The sequence below is a fragment of the Paramisgurnus dabryanus genome, chromosome 9 (assembly GCF_030506205.2).
Source record: "Paramisgurnus dabryanus chromosome 9, PD_genome_1.1, whole genome shotgun sequence".
Lineage (NCBI taxonomy): Eukaryota > Metazoa > Chordata > Actinopteri > Cypriniformes > Cobitidae > Paramisgurnus > Paramisgurnus dabryanus.
This window is the reverse complement of record NC_133345.1, coordinates 6,321,997-6,334,076: the sequence shown is the minus strand read 5'-3', so window position 1 is coordinate 6,334,076 and position 12,080 is coordinate 6,321,997. Positions and strand designations below refer to the sequence as shown.

General features: G+C 47.7%; 36 non-coding genes and 9 pseudogenes across 36 annotated transcripts in view; all 45 read right to left on the bottom strand.

The window, feature by feature from the left end:
* Positions 1–1,333: 1,333 nt before the first annotated feature.
* LOC135762618 (5S ribosomal RNA) lies at positions 1,334–1,452 on the bottom strand. Its single transcript, XR_010539166.2, has one exon. It is a non-coding gene; the product is annotated as a 5S ribosomal RNA (ribosomal RNA).
* Positions 1,453–1,578: 126 nt separating this feature from the next.
* LOC135762893 (5S ribosomal RNA) lies at positions 1,579–1,697 on the bottom strand. The gene has a single exon (XR_010539431.2). It is a non-coding gene; the product is annotated as a 5S ribosomal RNA (ribosomal RNA).
* Positions 1,698–1,822: 125 nt separating this feature from the next.
* On the bottom strand, positions 1,823–1,941 carry LOC135763767 (5S ribosomal RNA). Its single transcript, XR_012337523.1, has one exon. It is a non-coding gene; the product is annotated as a 5S ribosomal RNA (ribosomal RNA).
* A 125-nt stretch (positions 1,942–2,066) lies between these two features.
* LOC135762616 (5S ribosomal RNA) lies at positions 2,067–2,185 on the bottom strand. The gene has a single exon (XR_010539165.2). It is a non-coding gene; the product is annotated as a 5S ribosomal RNA (ribosomal RNA).
* A 125-nt stretch (positions 2,186–2,310) lies between these two features.
* Positions 2,311–2,429, bottom strand: LOC135763384 (5S ribosomal RNA). Its single transcript, XR_010539533.1, has one exon. It is a non-coding gene; the product is annotated as a 5S ribosomal RNA (ribosomal RNA).
* Positions 2,430–2,554: 125 nt separating this feature from the next.
* Positions 2,555–2,673, bottom strand: LOC135761897 (5S ribosomal RNA). Its single transcript, XR_010538473.2, has one exon. It is a non-coding gene; the product is annotated as a 5S ribosomal RNA (ribosomal RNA).
* Positions 2,674–2,800: 127 nt separating this feature from the next.
* LOC135762311 (5S ribosomal RNA) lies at positions 2,801–2,919 on the bottom strand. The gene has a single exon (XR_010538870.2). It is a non-coding gene; the product is annotated as a 5S ribosomal RNA (ribosomal RNA).
* Positions 2,920–3,044: 125 nt separating this feature from the next.
* On the bottom strand, positions 3,045–3,163 carry LOC135763372 (5S ribosomal RNA). Its single transcript, XR_010539531.1, has one exon. It is a non-coding gene; the product is annotated as a 5S ribosomal RNA (ribosomal RNA).
* Positions 3,164–3,289: 126 nt separating this feature from the next.
* LOC135763361 (5S ribosomal RNA) lies at positions 3,290–3,408 on the bottom strand. Its single transcript, XR_010539530.1, has one exon. It is a non-coding gene; the product is annotated as a 5S ribosomal RNA (ribosomal RNA).
* Positions 3,409–3,533: 125 nt separating this feature from the next.
* LOC135763349 (5S ribosomal RNA) lies at positions 3,534–3,652 on the bottom strand (annotated as a pseudogene).
* A 120-nt stretch (positions 3,653–3,772) lies between these two features.
* Positions 3,773–3,891, bottom strand: LOC135762615 (5S ribosomal RNA). Its single transcript, XR_010539164.1, has one exon. It is a non-coding gene; the product is annotated as a 5S ribosomal RNA (ribosomal RNA).
* A 125-nt stretch (positions 3,892–4,016) lies between these two features.
* Positions 4,017–4,135, bottom strand: LOC135763338 (5S ribosomal RNA). The gene has a single exon (XR_010539528.1). It is a non-coding gene; the product is annotated as a 5S ribosomal RNA (ribosomal RNA).
* A 125-nt stretch (positions 4,136–4,260) lies between these two features.
* LOC135764005 (5S ribosomal RNA) lies at positions 4,261–4,379 on the bottom strand. Its single transcript, XR_012337646.1, has one exon. It is a non-coding gene; the product is annotated as a 5S ribosomal RNA (ribosomal RNA).
* Positions 4,380–4,504: 125 nt separating this feature from the next.
* Positions 4,505–4,623, bottom strand: LOC135762614 (5S ribosomal RNA; annotated as a pseudogene).
* A 120-nt stretch (positions 4,624–4,743) lies between these two features.
* On the bottom strand, positions 4,744–4,862 carry LOC135724907 (5S ribosomal RNA). Its single transcript, XR_010524562.1, has one exon. It is a non-coding gene; the product is annotated as a 5S ribosomal RNA (ribosomal RNA).
* A 126-nt stretch (positions 4,863–4,988) lies between these two features.
* LOC135763326 (5S ribosomal RNA) lies at positions 4,989–5,107 on the bottom strand. The gene has a single exon (XR_010539527.1). It is a non-coding gene; the product is annotated as a 5S ribosomal RNA (ribosomal RNA).
* Positions 5,108–5,232: 125 nt separating this feature from the next.
* On the bottom strand, positions 5,233–5,351 carry LOC135763315 (5S ribosomal RNA). The gene has a single exon (XR_010539526.1). It is a non-coding gene; the product is annotated as a 5S ribosomal RNA (ribosomal RNA).
* A 125-nt stretch (positions 5,352–5,476) lies between these two features.
* Positions 5,477–5,595, bottom strand: LOC135763694 (5S ribosomal RNA). The gene has a single exon (XR_012337648.1). It is a non-coding gene; the product is annotated as a 5S ribosomal RNA (ribosomal RNA).
* Positions 5,596–5,721: 126 nt separating this feature from the next.
* Positions 5,722–5,840, bottom strand: LOC135722821 (5S ribosomal RNA). The gene has a single exon (XR_010522547.1). It is a non-coding gene; the product is annotated as a 5S ribosomal RNA (ribosomal RNA).
* Positions 5,841–5,965: 125 nt separating this feature from the next.
* On the bottom strand, positions 5,966–6,084 carry LOC135722820 (5S ribosomal RNA). Its single transcript, XR_010522546.1, has one exon. It is a non-coding gene; the product is annotated as a 5S ribosomal RNA (ribosomal RNA).
* Positions 6,085–6,209: 125 nt separating this feature from the next.
* LOC135722819 (5S ribosomal RNA) lies at positions 6,210–6,328 on the bottom strand. Its single transcript, XR_010522545.1, has one exon. It is a non-coding gene; the product is annotated as a 5S ribosomal RNA (ribosomal RNA).
* A 127-nt stretch (positions 6,329–6,455) lies between these two features.
* LOC135722818 (5S ribosomal RNA) lies at positions 6,456–6,574 on the bottom strand. The gene has a single exon (XR_010522544.1). It is a non-coding gene; the product is annotated as a 5S ribosomal RNA (ribosomal RNA).
* Positions 6,575–6,699: 125 nt separating this feature from the next.
* On the bottom strand, positions 6,700–6,818 carry LOC135763280 (5S ribosomal RNA). The gene has a single exon (XR_010539523.1). It is a non-coding gene; the product is annotated as a 5S ribosomal RNA (ribosomal RNA).
* Positions 6,819–6,944: 126 nt separating this feature from the next.
* LOC135763267 (5S ribosomal RNA) lies at positions 6,945–7,063 on the bottom strand. The gene has a single exon (XR_010539522.1). It is a non-coding gene; the product is annotated as a 5S ribosomal RNA (ribosomal RNA).
* A 125-nt stretch (positions 7,064–7,188) lies between these two features.
* LOC135763766 (5S ribosomal RNA) lies at positions 7,189–7,307 on the bottom strand (annotated as a pseudogene).
* A 120-nt stretch (positions 7,308–7,427) lies between these two features.
* LOC135762613 (5S ribosomal RNA) lies at positions 7,428–7,546 on the bottom strand (annotated as a pseudogene).
* Positions 7,547–7,672: 126 nt separating this feature from the next.
* LOC135763254 (5S ribosomal RNA) lies at positions 7,673–7,791 on the bottom strand. Its single transcript, XR_010539520.1, has one exon. It is a non-coding gene; the product is annotated as a 5S ribosomal RNA (ribosomal RNA).
* A 125-nt stretch (positions 7,792–7,916) lies between these two features.
* LOC135763243 (5S ribosomal RNA) lies at positions 7,917–8,035 on the bottom strand. The gene has a single exon (XR_010539519.2). It is a non-coding gene; the product is annotated as a 5S ribosomal RNA (ribosomal RNA).
* Positions 8,036–8,160: 125 nt separating this feature from the next.
* LOC135763231 (5S ribosomal RNA) lies at positions 8,161–8,279 on the bottom strand. The gene has a single exon (XR_010539518.2). It is a non-coding gene; the product is annotated as a 5S ribosomal RNA (ribosomal RNA).
* A 126-nt stretch (positions 8,280–8,405) lies between these two features.
* Positions 8,406–8,524, bottom strand: LOC135763936 (5S ribosomal RNA). Its single transcript, XR_012337522.1, has one exon. It is a non-coding gene; the product is annotated as a 5S ribosomal RNA (ribosomal RNA).
* A 125-nt stretch (positions 8,525–8,649) lies between these two features.
* LOC135763219 (5S ribosomal RNA) lies at positions 8,650–8,768 on the bottom strand. Its single transcript, XR_010539517.1, has one exon. It is a non-coding gene; the product is annotated as a 5S ribosomal RNA (ribosomal RNA).
* Positions 8,769–8,893: 125 nt separating this feature from the next.
* LOC135763765 (5S ribosomal RNA) lies at positions 8,894–9,012 on the bottom strand (annotated as a pseudogene).
* A 120-nt stretch (positions 9,013–9,132) lies between these two features.
* Positions 9,133–9,251, bottom strand: LOC135762612 (5S ribosomal RNA). The gene has a single exon (XR_010539161.1). It is a non-coding gene; the product is annotated as a 5S ribosomal RNA (ribosomal RNA).
* Positions 9,252–9,376: 125 nt separating this feature from the next.
* LOC135763207 (5S ribosomal RNA) lies at positions 9,377–9,495 on the bottom strand. Its single transcript, XR_010539515.2, has one exon. It is a non-coding gene; the product is annotated as a 5S ribosomal RNA (ribosomal RNA).
* A 125-nt stretch (positions 9,496–9,620) lies between these two features.
* LOC135762513 (5S ribosomal RNA) lies at positions 9,621–9,739 on the bottom strand (annotated as a pseudogene).
* Positions 9,740–9,859: 120 nt separating this feature from the next.
* LOC135762308 (5S ribosomal RNA) lies at positions 9,860–9,978 on the bottom strand. The gene has a single exon (XR_010538867.2). It is a non-coding gene; the product is annotated as a 5S ribosomal RNA (ribosomal RNA).
* Positions 9,979–10,104: 126 nt separating this feature from the next.
* LOC135762050 (5S ribosomal RNA) lies at positions 10,105–10,223 on the bottom strand. Its single transcript, XR_010538617.2, has one exon. It is a non-coding gene; the product is annotated as a 5S ribosomal RNA (ribosomal RNA).
* A 120-nt stretch (positions 10,224–10,343) lies between these two features.
* Positions 10,344–10,462, bottom strand: LOC135763196 (5S ribosomal RNA). The gene has a single exon (XR_010539514.2). It is a non-coding gene; the product is annotated as a 5S ribosomal RNA (ribosomal RNA).
* Positions 10,463–10,588: 126 nt separating this feature from the next.
* Positions 10,589–10,707, bottom strand: LOC135762049 (5S ribosomal RNA). Its single transcript, XR_010538616.2, has one exon. It is a non-coding gene; the product is annotated as a 5S ribosomal RNA (ribosomal RNA).
* A 125-nt stretch (positions 10,708–10,832) lies between these two features.
* On the bottom strand, positions 10,833–10,951 carry LOC135763763 (5S ribosomal RNA; annotated as a pseudogene).
* Positions 10,952–11,071: 120 nt separating this feature from the next.
* LOC135762187 (5S ribosomal RNA) lies at positions 11,072–11,190 on the bottom strand (annotated as a pseudogene).
* A 126-nt stretch (positions 11,191–11,316) lies between these two features.
* On the bottom strand, positions 11,317–11,435 carry LOC135722810 (5S ribosomal RNA). Its single transcript, XR_010522536.1, has one exon. It is a non-coding gene; the product is annotated as a 5S ribosomal RNA (ribosomal RNA).
* Positions 11,436–11,560: 125 nt separating this feature from the next.
* LOC135723557 (5S ribosomal RNA) lies at positions 11,561–11,679 on the bottom strand. Its single transcript, XR_010523256.1, has one exon. It is a non-coding gene; the product is annotated as a 5S ribosomal RNA (ribosomal RNA).
* Positions 11,680–11,804: 125 nt separating this feature from the next.
* On the bottom strand, positions 11,805–11,923 carry LOC135725233 (5S ribosomal RNA; annotated as a pseudogene).
* Positions 11,924–12,049: 126 nt separating this feature from the next.
* Positions 12,050–12,080, bottom strand: part of LOC135722809 (5S ribosomal RNA) — a 119-nt gene continuing 88 nt past the window's right edge. The window contains exon 1 of the ribosomal RNA XR_010522535.1: positions 12,050–12,080. This exon is cut by the window's right edge and continues 88 nt beyond it. This is a non-coding gene — a ribosomal RNA (5S ribosomal RNA).

The window sequence follows — 12,080 nt, the reverse complement described above, 5'->3', positions numbered from 1 at the left end:
TTTCATCTGTAGTGCTCTGTGTTTTATTATCTATGTCCTGTTGTACTTTCTCTTGTTGTTCCGTTTGTTCGCCATTGTCAACGTCAATTACAGGTCCGCCGTCTTTCGCCTCTCTCGTGTCGTTCTGTTGTTTTTCTACCACGTTGTCTCGTTCATGCACCTTCCCGCCCACATGAGTCTCATCGTTGCCAAACCAGCATTCACACAAGTTTAAATAATTGTCACAGTCCGGGCACTTAACCGCCTTGCACTCTCTTGCAAAATGTCCTCTCTCCTCGCATTTGTAGCACTTAAACATAGGGCAGTCTTTCATGATGTGGTCTGGGCACATGCACAGCCGACAGAGTTTAACCTGATGGCTGTGCATCACCCTGAAGAACTGCAGGCCTTCAGCTGTTTCAAACTTTGTGCTATACGGGAGAGATGCAACTTCTTTAGGGAAGCGAGATTTAATGAACCGTGTGCCATCTTCAATGGTCGTGCCCGGATACAAACGTCTTTTTAATTTAGACAAAGGGGTAACTCCCCACCCTTCAAGTTTATTTATAATATCATGATCGTCTATGTAAGCGGGCAGGTGCATAAACGAGACGACATAGTCTCTGTTTTGGAGTCTCTTTACTTCGCATTCCACTTCTTTTATCCTTATTCCATATTCTAGCAATTCAACATCATCCACATTTTCTAGAGTCAGCTCATATTCATTGTTTTGTTTGGGTCTTACCGCCAGGATTTTCCCTTTTCCAATTTTCTCCGATACTGCCGTAATAATGTCCTCCGCTCTTGCATTCACATTTGTAGTATCCACTGTAATCGTAGCTTCTATTAAGTATTCCTTTCGTGAATTGTACCTTCTTTGTTCTTTGTCTCTTTCATTGCCATCTCGTTGTTGTTCATTCGTTCCATTTTCAATTGCCATTCGTGTCTCTCCTGCCATTTCCGAGGTTGATTCCAGGTGTCCGTCCATTTTCACCAAACAAAACAAAAAGCGTATGTGGCAAACTTAAACTCCCCCCGGACAGCGTATGCTGCCAGGAGGGATTTAAACAAACAAAAATAAAAATTAACTATTCAAAATAAACACTGATTTAAACAAACAAAATCAAAATAAATCTGAACGTTTGGTGAGCCTTCCTCACCTACTGCAGCCAAACACTTCCTGGAACGTACCAACTAGCGGGCGTGCTCAGGGTGGTGTGGCCGTAAGCGAGTGCTGACTCGCTTCGATAGACACTTCAAGACTTATGTGGCAACGCCATGACATCGGTGAACACTTACAGAAAGATCGCATTCATGGGAAAAAATGACATAAAAAAATAATTAATTAATTAAATGCTTACAGCACCTGGTATTCCCAGGCGGTCTCCCATCCAAGTACTAACCAGGCCCGACCCTGCTTGGCTTACGAGATCAGACGAGAACGGGCGTGCTCAGGGTGGTGTGGCCGTAAGCGAGTGCTGACTCGATTCGAGAGACACTTCAAGGCTAATGTGGCAACGCAATGACATCGGTAAATGGTTACAGAAAGGACGCATTCATGGGAAAAAATGACATAAAAAAAATAATTAATTAATTAAATGCTTACAGCACCTGGTATTCCCAGGCGGTCTCCCATCCAAGTACTAACCAGGCCCGACCCTGCTTGGCTTCCGAGATCAGACGAGAGCGGGCGTGCTCAGGGTGGTGTGGCCGTAAGCGAGTGCTGACTCGCTTCGATAGACACTTCAAGACTTATGTGGCAACGCCATGACATCAGTGAACGCTTACAGAAAGGTCGCATTCATGGGAAAAAATGACATAAAAAAATATTTAATTAATTAAATGCTTACAGCACCTGGTATTCCCAGGCGGTCTCCCATCCAAGTACTAACCAGGCCCGACCCTGCTTGGCTTCCGAGATCAGACGAGAGCGGGCGTGCTCAGGGTGGTGTGGCCGTAAGCGAGTGCTGACTCGATTCGAGAGACACTTCAAGGCTAATGTGGCAACGCAATGACATCGGTAAATGGTTACAGAAAGGACGCATTCATGGGAAAAAATGACATAAAAAAATTATTAATTAATTAAATGCTTACAGCACCTGGTATTCCCAGGCGGTCTCCCATCCAAGTACTAACCAGGCCCGACCCTGCTTGGCTTCCGAGATCAGACGAGAGCGGGCGTGCTCAGGGTGGTGTGGCCGTAAGCGAGTGCTGACTCGATTCGAGAGACACTTCAAGGCTAATGTGGCAACGCAATGACATCGGTAAATGGTTACAGAAAGGACGCATTCATGGGAAAATATGACATAAATAAATATTTAATTAATTAAATGCTTACAGCACCTGGTATTCCCAGGCGGTCTCCCATCCAAGTACTAACCAGGCCCGACCCTGCTTGGCTTCCGAGATCAGACGAGAGCGGGCGTGCTCAGGGTGGTGTGGCCGTAAGCGAGTGCTGACTCGCTTCGATAGACACTTCAAGACTTATGTGGCAACGCCATGACATCGGTGAACACTTACAGAAAGATCGCATTCATGGGAAAAAATGACATAAAAAAATAATTAATTAATTAAATGCTTACAGCACCTGGTATTCCCAGGCGGTCTCCCATCCAAGTACTAACCAGGCCCGACCCTGCTTGGCTTACGAGATCAGACGAGAGCGGGCGTGCTCAGGGTGGTGTGGCCGTAAGCGAGTGCTGACTCGATTCGAGAGACACTTCAAGGCTAATGTGGCAACGCAATGACATCGGTAAATGGTTACAGAAAGGACGCATTCATGGGAAAAAATGACATAAAAAAAAATAATTAATTAATTAAATGCTTACAGCACCTGGTATTCCCAGGCGGTCTCCCATCCAAGTACTAACCAGGCCCGACCCTGCTTGGCTTCCGAGATCAGACGAGAGCGGGCGTGCTCAGGGTGGTGTGGCCGTAAGCGAGTGCTGACTCGCTTCGATAGACACTTCAAGACTTATGTGGCAACGCCATGACATCAGTGAACGCTTACAGAAAGGTCGCATTCATGGGAAAAAATGACATAAAAAAATAATTAATTAATTAAATGCTTACAGCACCTGGTATTCCCAGGCGGTCTCCCATCCAAGTACTAACCAGGCCCGACCCTGCTTGGCTTCCGAGATCAGACGAGAGCGGGCGTGCTCAGGGTGGTGTGGCCGTAAGCGAGTGCTGACTCGATTCGAGAGACACTTCAAGGCTAATGTGGCAACGCAATGACATCGGTAAATGGTTACAGAAAGGACGCATTCATGGGAAAAAATGACATAAAAAAATTTATTAATTAATTAAATGCTTACAGCACCTGGTATTCCCAGGCGGTCTCCCATCCAAGTACTAACCAGGCCCGACCCTGCTTGGCTTCCGAGATCAGACGAGAGCGGGCGTGCTCAGGGTGGTGTGGCCGTAAGCGAGTGCAGACTTGATTCGAGAGACACTTCAAAACTAATGTGGCAACGCCATGCCATGGGAGAACGCTTACAGAAAGGACGCATTCATGGGAAAAAATGACATAAAAAAATAATTAATTAATTAAATGCTTAGAGCACCTGGTATTCCCAGGCGGTCTCCCATCCAAGTACTAACCAGGCCCGACCCTGCTTGGCTTACGAGATCAGACGAGAGCGGGCGTGCTCAGGGTGGCGTGGCCGTAAACGAGTGCTGACTTGATTCGAGAGACACTTCAAAACTAATGTGGCAACGCCATGCCATGGGAGAACGCTTACAGAAAGGACGCATTCATGGGAAAAATGACATTAATAATTAATTAATTTAATTCTTACAGCACCAGGTATTCCCAGGCGGTCTCCCATCCAAGTACTAACCAGGCCCGACCCTGCTTGGCTTCCGAGATCAGACGAGAGCGGGCGTGCTCAGGGTGGTGTGGCCGTAAACGAGTGCTGACTCGATTCGAGAGACACTTCAAGGCTAATGTGGCAACGCAATGACATCGGTAAATGGTTACAGAAAGGACGCATTCATGGGAAAAAATGACATAAAAAAATAATTAATTAATTAAATGCTTACAGCACCTGGTATTCCCAGGCGGTCTCCCATCCAAGTACTAACCAGGCCCGACCCTGCTTGGCTTCCGAGATCAGACGAGAGCGGGCGTGCTCAGGGTGGTGTGGCCGTAAGCGAGTGCTGACTCGATTCGAGAGACACTTCAAGGCTAATGTGGCAACGCAATGACATCGGTAAATGGTTACAGAAAGGACGCATTCATGGGAAAATATGACATAAATAAATATTTAATTAATTAAATGCTTACAGCACCTGGTATTCCCAGGCGGTCTCCCATCCAAGTACTAACCAGGCCCGACCCTGCTTGGCTTCCGACATCAGACGAGAGCGGGCGTGCTCAGGGTGGTGTGGCCGTAAGCGAGTGCTGACTCGCTTCGATAGACACTTCAAGACTTATGTGGCAACGCCATGACATCAGTGAACGCTTACAGAAAGATCGCATTCATGGGAAAAAATGACATAAAAAAATAATTAATTAATTAAATGCTTAGAGCACCAGGTATTCCCAGGCGGTCTCCCATCCAAGTACTAACCAGGCCCGACCCTGCTTGGCTTACGAGATCAGACGAGAGCGGGCGTGCTCAGGGTGGCGTGGCCGTAAGCGAGTGCTGACTTGATTCGAGAGACACTTCAAAACTAATGTGGCAACGCCATGCCATGGGAGAACGCTTACAGAAAGGACGCATTCATGGGAAAAATGACATAAATAATTAATTAATTTAATTCTTACAGCACCAGGTATTCCCAGGCGGTCTCCCATCCAAGTACTAACCAGGCCCGACCCTGCTTGGCTTCCGAGATCAGACGAGAGCGGGCGTGCTCAGGGTGGTGTGGCCGTAAACGAGTGCTGACTCGATTCGAGAGACACTTCAAGGCTAATGTGGCAACGCAATGACATCGGTAAATGGTTACAGAAAGGACGCATTCATGGGAAAAAATGACATAAAAAAAATAATTAATTAATTAAATGCTTACAGCACCTGGTATTCCCAGGCGGTCTCCCATCCAAGTACTAACCAGGCCCGACCCTGCTTGGCTTCCGAGATCAGACGAGAGCGGGCGTGCTCAGGGTGGTGTGGCCGTAAGCGAGTGCTGACTCGATTCGAGAGACACTTAAAGGCTAATGTGGCAACGCAATGACATCGGTAAATGGTTACAGAAAGGACGCATTCATGGGAAAATATGACATAAATAAATATTTAATTAATTAAATGCTTACAGCACCTGGTATTCCCAGGCGGTCTCCCATCCAAGTACTAACCAGGCCCGACCCTGCTTGGCTTCCGAGATCAGACGAGAGCGGGCGTGCTCAGGGTGGTGTGGCCGTAAGCGAGTGCTGACTCGCTTCGATAGACACTTCAAGACTTATGTGGCAACGCCATGACATCGGTGAACACTTACAGAAAGATCGCATTCATGGGAAAAAATGACATAAAAAAATAATTAATTAATTAAATGCTTACAGCACCTGGTATTCCCAGGCGGTCTCCCATCCAAGTACTAACCAGGCCCGACCCTGCTTGGCTTACGAGATCAGACGAGAACGGGCGTGCTCAGGGTGGTGTGGCCGTAAACGAGTGCTGACTCGATTCGAGAGACACTTCAAGGCTAATGTGGCAACGCAATGACATCGGTAAATGGTTACAGAAAGGACGCATTCATGGGAAAAAATGACATAAAAAAAATAATTAATTAATTAAATGCTTACAGCACCTGGTATTCCCAGGCGGTCTCCCATCCAAGTACTAACCAGGCCCGACCCTGCTTGGCTTCCGAGATCAGACGAGAGCGGGCGTGCTCAGGGTGGTGTGGCCGTAAGCGAGTGCTGACTCGCTTCGATAGACACTTCAAGACTTATGTGGCAACGCCATGACATCAGTGAACGCTTACAGAAAGGTCGCATTCATGGGAAAAAATGACATAAAAAAATATTTAATTAATTAAATGCTTACAGCACCTGGTATTCCCAGGCGGTCTCCCATCCAAGTACTAACCAGGCCCGACCCTGCTTGGCTTCCGAGATCAGACGAGAGCGGGCGTGCTCAGGGTGGTGTGGCCGTAAGCGAGTGCTGACTCGATTCGAGAGACACTTCAAGGCTAATGTGGCAACGCAATGACATCGGTAAATGGTTACAGAAAGGACGCATTCATGGGAAAAAATGACATAAAAAAATTATTAATTAATTAAATGCTTACAGCACCTGGTATTCCCAGGCGGTCTCCCATCCAAGTACTAACCAGGCCCGACCCTGCTTGGCTTCCGAGATCAGACGAGAGCGGGCGTGCTCAGGGTGGTGTGGCCGTAAGCGAGTGCTGACTCGATTCGAGAGACACTTCAAGGCTAATGTGGCAACGCAATGACATCGGTAAATGGTTACAGAAAGGACGCATTCATGGGAAAATATGACATAAAAAAAAATAATTAATTAATTAAATGCTTACAGCACCTGGTATTCCCAGGCGGTCTCCCATCCAAGTACTAACCAGGCCCGACCCTGCTTGGCTTCCGAGATCAGACGAGAGCGGGCGTGCTCAGGGTGGTGTGGCCGTAAGCGAGTGCTGACTCGCTTCGATAGACACTTCAAGACTTATGTGGCAACGCCATGACATCAGTGAACGCTTACAGAAAGATCGCATTCATGGGAAAAAATGACATAAAAAAATAATTAATTAATTAAATGCTTACAGCACCTGGTATTCCCAGGCGGTCTCCCATCCAAGTACTAACCAGGCCCGACCCTGCTTGGCTTCCGAGATCAGACGAGAGCGGGCGTGCTCAGGGTGGTGTGGCCGTAAGCGAGTGCTGACTCGATTCGAGAGACACTTCAAGGCTAATGTGGCAACGCAATGACATCGGTAAATGGTTACAGAAAGGACGCATTCATGGGAAAAAATGACATAAAAAAAATTATTAATTAATTAAATGCTTACAGCACCTGGTATTCCCAGGCGGTCTCCCATCCAAGTACTAACCAGGCCCGACCCTGCTTGGCTTCCGAGATCAGACGAGAGCGGGCGTGCTCAGGGTGGTGTGGCCGTAAGCGAGTGCAGACTTGATTCGAGAGACACTTCAAAACTAATGTGGCAACGCCATGCCATGGGAGAACGCTTACAGAAAGGACGCATTCATGGGAAAAAATGACATAAAAAAATAATTAATTAATTAAATGCTTAGAGCACCTGGTATTCCCAGGCGGTCTCCCATCCAAGTACTAACCAGGCCCGACCCTGCTTGGCTTACGAGATCAGACGAGAGCGGGCGTGCTCAGGGTGGCGTGGCCGTAAGCGAGTGCTGACTTGATTCGAGAGACACTTCAAAACTAATGTGGCAACGCCATGCCATGGGAGAACGCTTACAGAAAGGACGCATTCATGGGAAAAATGACATAAATAATTAATTAATTTAATTCTTACAGCACCAGGTATTCCCAGGCGGTCTCCCATCCAAGTACTTACCAGGCCCGACCCTGCTTGGCTTCCGAGATCAGACGAGAGCGGGCGTGCTCAGGGTGGTGTGGCCGTAAACGAGTGCTGACTCGATTCGAGAGACACTTCAAGGCTAATGTGGCAACGCAATGACATCGGTAAATGGTTACAGAAAGGACGCATTCATGGGAAAAAATGACATAAAAAAAATAATTAATTAATTAAATGCTTACAGCACCTGGTATTCCCAGGCGGTCTCCCATCCAAGTACTAACCAGGCCCGACCCTGCTTGGCTTCCGAGATCAGACGAGAGCGGGCGTGCTCAGGGTGGTGTGGCCGTAAGCGAGTGCTGACTCGATTCGAGAGACACTTCAAGGCTAATGTGGCAACGCAATGACATCGGTAAATGGTTACAGAAAGGACGCATTCAAGGGAAAATATGACATAAATAAATATTTAATTAATTAAATGCTTACAGCACCTGGTATTTCCAGGCGGTCTCCCATCCAAGTACTAACCAGGCCCGACCCTGCTTGGCTTCCGAGATCAGACGAGAGCGGGCGTGCTCAGGGTGGTGTGGCCGTAAGCGAGTGCTGACTCGCTTCGATAGACACTTCAAGACTTATGTGGCAACGCCATGACATCGGTGAACACTTACAGAAAGATCGCATTCATGGGAAAAAATGACATTAAAAAATAATTAATTAATTAAATGCTTACAGCACCTGGTATTCCCAGGCGGTCTCCCATCCAAGTACTAACCAGGCCCGACCCTGCTTGGCTTACGAGATCAGACGAGAACGGGCGTGCTCAGGGTGGTGTGGCCGTAAGCGAGTGCTGACTCGATTCGAGAGACACTTCAAGGCTAATGTGGCAACGCAATGACATCGGTAAATGGTTACAGAAAGGACGCATTCATGGGAAAAAATGACATAAAAAAAATTATTAATTAATTAAATGCTTACAGCACCTGGTATTCCCAGGCGGTCTCCCATCCAAGTACTAACCAGGCCCGACCCTGCTTGGCTTCCGAGATCAGACGAGAGCGGGCGTGCTCAGGGTGGTGTGGCCGTAAGCGAGTGCAGACTTGATTCGAGAGACACTTCAAAACTAATGTGGCAACGCCATGCCATGGGAGAACGCTTACAGAAAGGACGCATTCATGGGAAAATATGACATAAATAAATATTTAATTAATTAAATGCTTACAGCACCTGGTATTCCCAGGCGGTCTCCCATCCAAGTACTAACCAGGCCCGACCCTGCTTGGCTTCCGAGATCAGACGAGAGCGGGCGTGCTCAGGGTGGTGTGGCCGTAAGCGAGTGCCGACTCGAATCGACAGACACTTCAAGACTTATGTGGCAACGCCATGACATCAGTGAACGCTTACAGAAAGAACGCATTCATGGGAAAAAATGACATAAATAAATATTTAATTAATTAAATGCTTACAGCACCTGGTATTCCCAGGCAATCTCCCATCCAAGTACTAACCAGGCCCGACCCTGCTTGGCTTCCGAGATCAGACGAGAGCGGGCGTGCTCAGGGTGGTGTGGCCGTAAGCGAGTGCGGACTTGATTCGAGAGACACTTTAAAACTAATGTGGCAACGGCATGCCATGGGAGAACGCTTACAGAAAGGACGCATTCATGGGAAAAATGACATAAAAAATTAATTAATTAAATTCTTACAGCACCAGGTATTCCCAGGCGGTCTCCCATCCAAGTACTAACCAGGCCCGACCCTGCTTGGCTTCCGAGATCAGACGAGAGCGGGCGTGCTCAGGGTGGTGTGGCCGTAAACGAGTGCTGACTCGATTCGAGAGACACTTCAAGGCTAATGTGTCAACGCAATGACATCGGTAAATGGTTACAGAAAGGACGCATTCATGGGAAAAAATGACATAAAAAAATAATTAATTAATTAAATGCTTACAGCACATGGTATTCCCAGGCGGTCTCCCATCCAAGTACTAACCAGGCCCGACCCTGCTTGGCTTCCGAGATCAGACGAGAGCGGGCGTGCTCAGGGTGGTGTGGCCGTAAGCGAGTGCTGACTCGCTTCGATAGACACTTCAAGACTTATGTGGCAACGCCATGACATCAGTGAACGCTTACAGAAAGATCGCATTCATGGGAAAAAATGACATAAAAAAATAATTAATTAATTAAATGCTTAGAGCACCTGGTATTCCCAGGCGGTCTCCCATCCAAGTACTAACCAGGCCCGACCCTGCTTGGCTTACGAGATCAGACGAGAGCGGGCGTGCTCAGGGTGGCGTGGCCGTAAGCGAGTGCTGACTTGATTCGAGAGACACTTCAAAACTAATGTGGCAACGCCATGCCATGGGAGAACGCTTACAGAAAGGACGCATTCATGGGAAAAATGACATAAATAATTAATTAATTTAATTCTTACAGCACCAGGTATTCCCAGGCGGTCTCCCATCCAAGTACTAACCAGGCCCGACCCTGCTTGGCTTCCGAGATCAGACGAGAGCGGGCGTGCTCAGGGTGGTGTGGCCGTAAACGAGTGCTGACTCGATTCGAGAGACACTTCAAGGCTAATGTGGCAACGCAATGACATCGGTAAATGGTTACAGAAAGGACGCATTCATGGGAAAAAATGACATAAAAAAAATAATTAATTAATTAAATGCTTACAGCACCTGGTATTCCCAGGCGGTCTCCCATCCAAGTACTAACCAGGCCCGACCCTGCTTGGCTTCCGAGATCAGACGAGAGCGGGCGTGCTCAGGGTGGCGTGGCCGTAAGCGAGTGCTGACTTGATTCGAGAGACACTTCAAAACTAATGTGGCAACGCCATGCCATGGGAGAACGCTTACAGAAAGGACGCATTCATGGGAAAAATGACATAAATAATTAATTAATTTAATTCTTACAGCACCAGGTATTCCCAGGCGGTCTCCCATCCAAGTACTAACCAGGCCCGACCCTGCTTGGCTTCCGAGATCAGACGAGAGCGGGCGTGCTCAGGGTGGTGTGGCCGTAAACGAGTGCTGACTCGATTCGAGAGACACTTCAAGGCTAATGTGGCAACGCAATGACATCGGTAAATGGTTACAGAAAGGACGCATTCATGGGAAAAAATGACATAAAAAAAATAATTAATTAATTAAATGCTTACAGCACCTGGTATTCCCAGGCGGTCTCCCATCCAAGTACTAACCAGGCCCGACCCTGCTTGGCTTCCGAGATCAGACGAGAGCGGGCGTGCTCAGGGTGGTGTGGCCGTAAGCGAGTGCTGACTCGCTTCGATAGACACTTCAAGACTTATGTGGCAACGCCATGACATCAGTGAACGCTTACAGAAAGATCGCATTCATGGGAAAAAATGACATAAAAAAATAATTAATTAATTAAATGCTTAGAGCACCTGGTATTCCCAGGCGGTCTCCCATCCAAGTACTAACCAGGCCCGACCCTGCTTGGCTTACGAGATCAGACGAGAGCGGGCGTGCTCAGGGTGGCGTGGCCGTAAGCGAGTGCTGACTTGATTCGAGAGACACTTCAAAACTAATGTGGCAACGCCATGCCATGGGAGAACGCTTACAGAAAGGACGCATTCATGGGAAAAATGACATAAATAATTAATTAATTTAATTCTTACAGCACCAGGTATTCCCAGGCGGTCTCCCATCGAAGTACTAACCAGGCCCGACCCTGCTTGGCTTCCGAGATCAGACGAGAGCGGGCGTGCTCAGGGTGGTGTGGCCGTAAACGAGTGCTGACTCGATTCGAGAGACACTTCAAGGCTAATGTGGCAACGCAATGACATCGGTAAATGGTTACAGAAAGGACGCATTCATGGGAAAAAATGACATAAAAAAATTAATTAATTAATTAAATGCTTACAGCACCTGGTATTCCCAGGCGGTCTCCCATCCAAGTACTAACCAGGCCCGACCCTGCTTGGCTTCCGAGATCAGACGAGAGCGGGCGTGCTCAGGGTGGTGTGGCCGTAAGCGAGTGCTGACTCGCTTCGATAGACACTTCAAGACTTATGTGGCAACGCCATGACATCAGTGAACGCTTACAGAAAGGTCGCATTCATGGGAAAAAATGACATAAAAAAATAATTAATTAATTAAATGCTTACAGCACCTGGTATTCCCAGGCGGTCTCCCATCCAAGTACTAACCAGGCCCGACCCTGCTTGGCTTCCGAGATCAGACGAGAGCGGGCGTGCTCAGGGTGGTGTGGCCATAAGCGAGTGCTGACTCGCTTCGATAGACACTTCAAGACTTATGTGGCAATGCCTTGACATCAGTGAACGCTTACAGAAAGGTCGCATTCATGGGAAAAAATGACATAAAAAAATAATTAATTAATTAAATGCTTACAGCACCTGGTATTCCCAGGCGGTCTCCCATCCAAGTACTAACCAGGTCCGACTCTGCTTGGCTTCCGAGATCAGACGAGAGCGGGCGTGCTCAGGGTGGTGTGGCCGTAAGCGAGTGCTGACTCGATTCGAGAGACACTTCAAGGCTAATGTGGCAACGCAATGACATCGGTAAATGGTTACAGAAAGGACGCATTCATGGGAAAAAATGACATAAAAAAAATTATTAATCAATTAAATGCTTACAGCACCTGGTATTCCCAGGCGGTC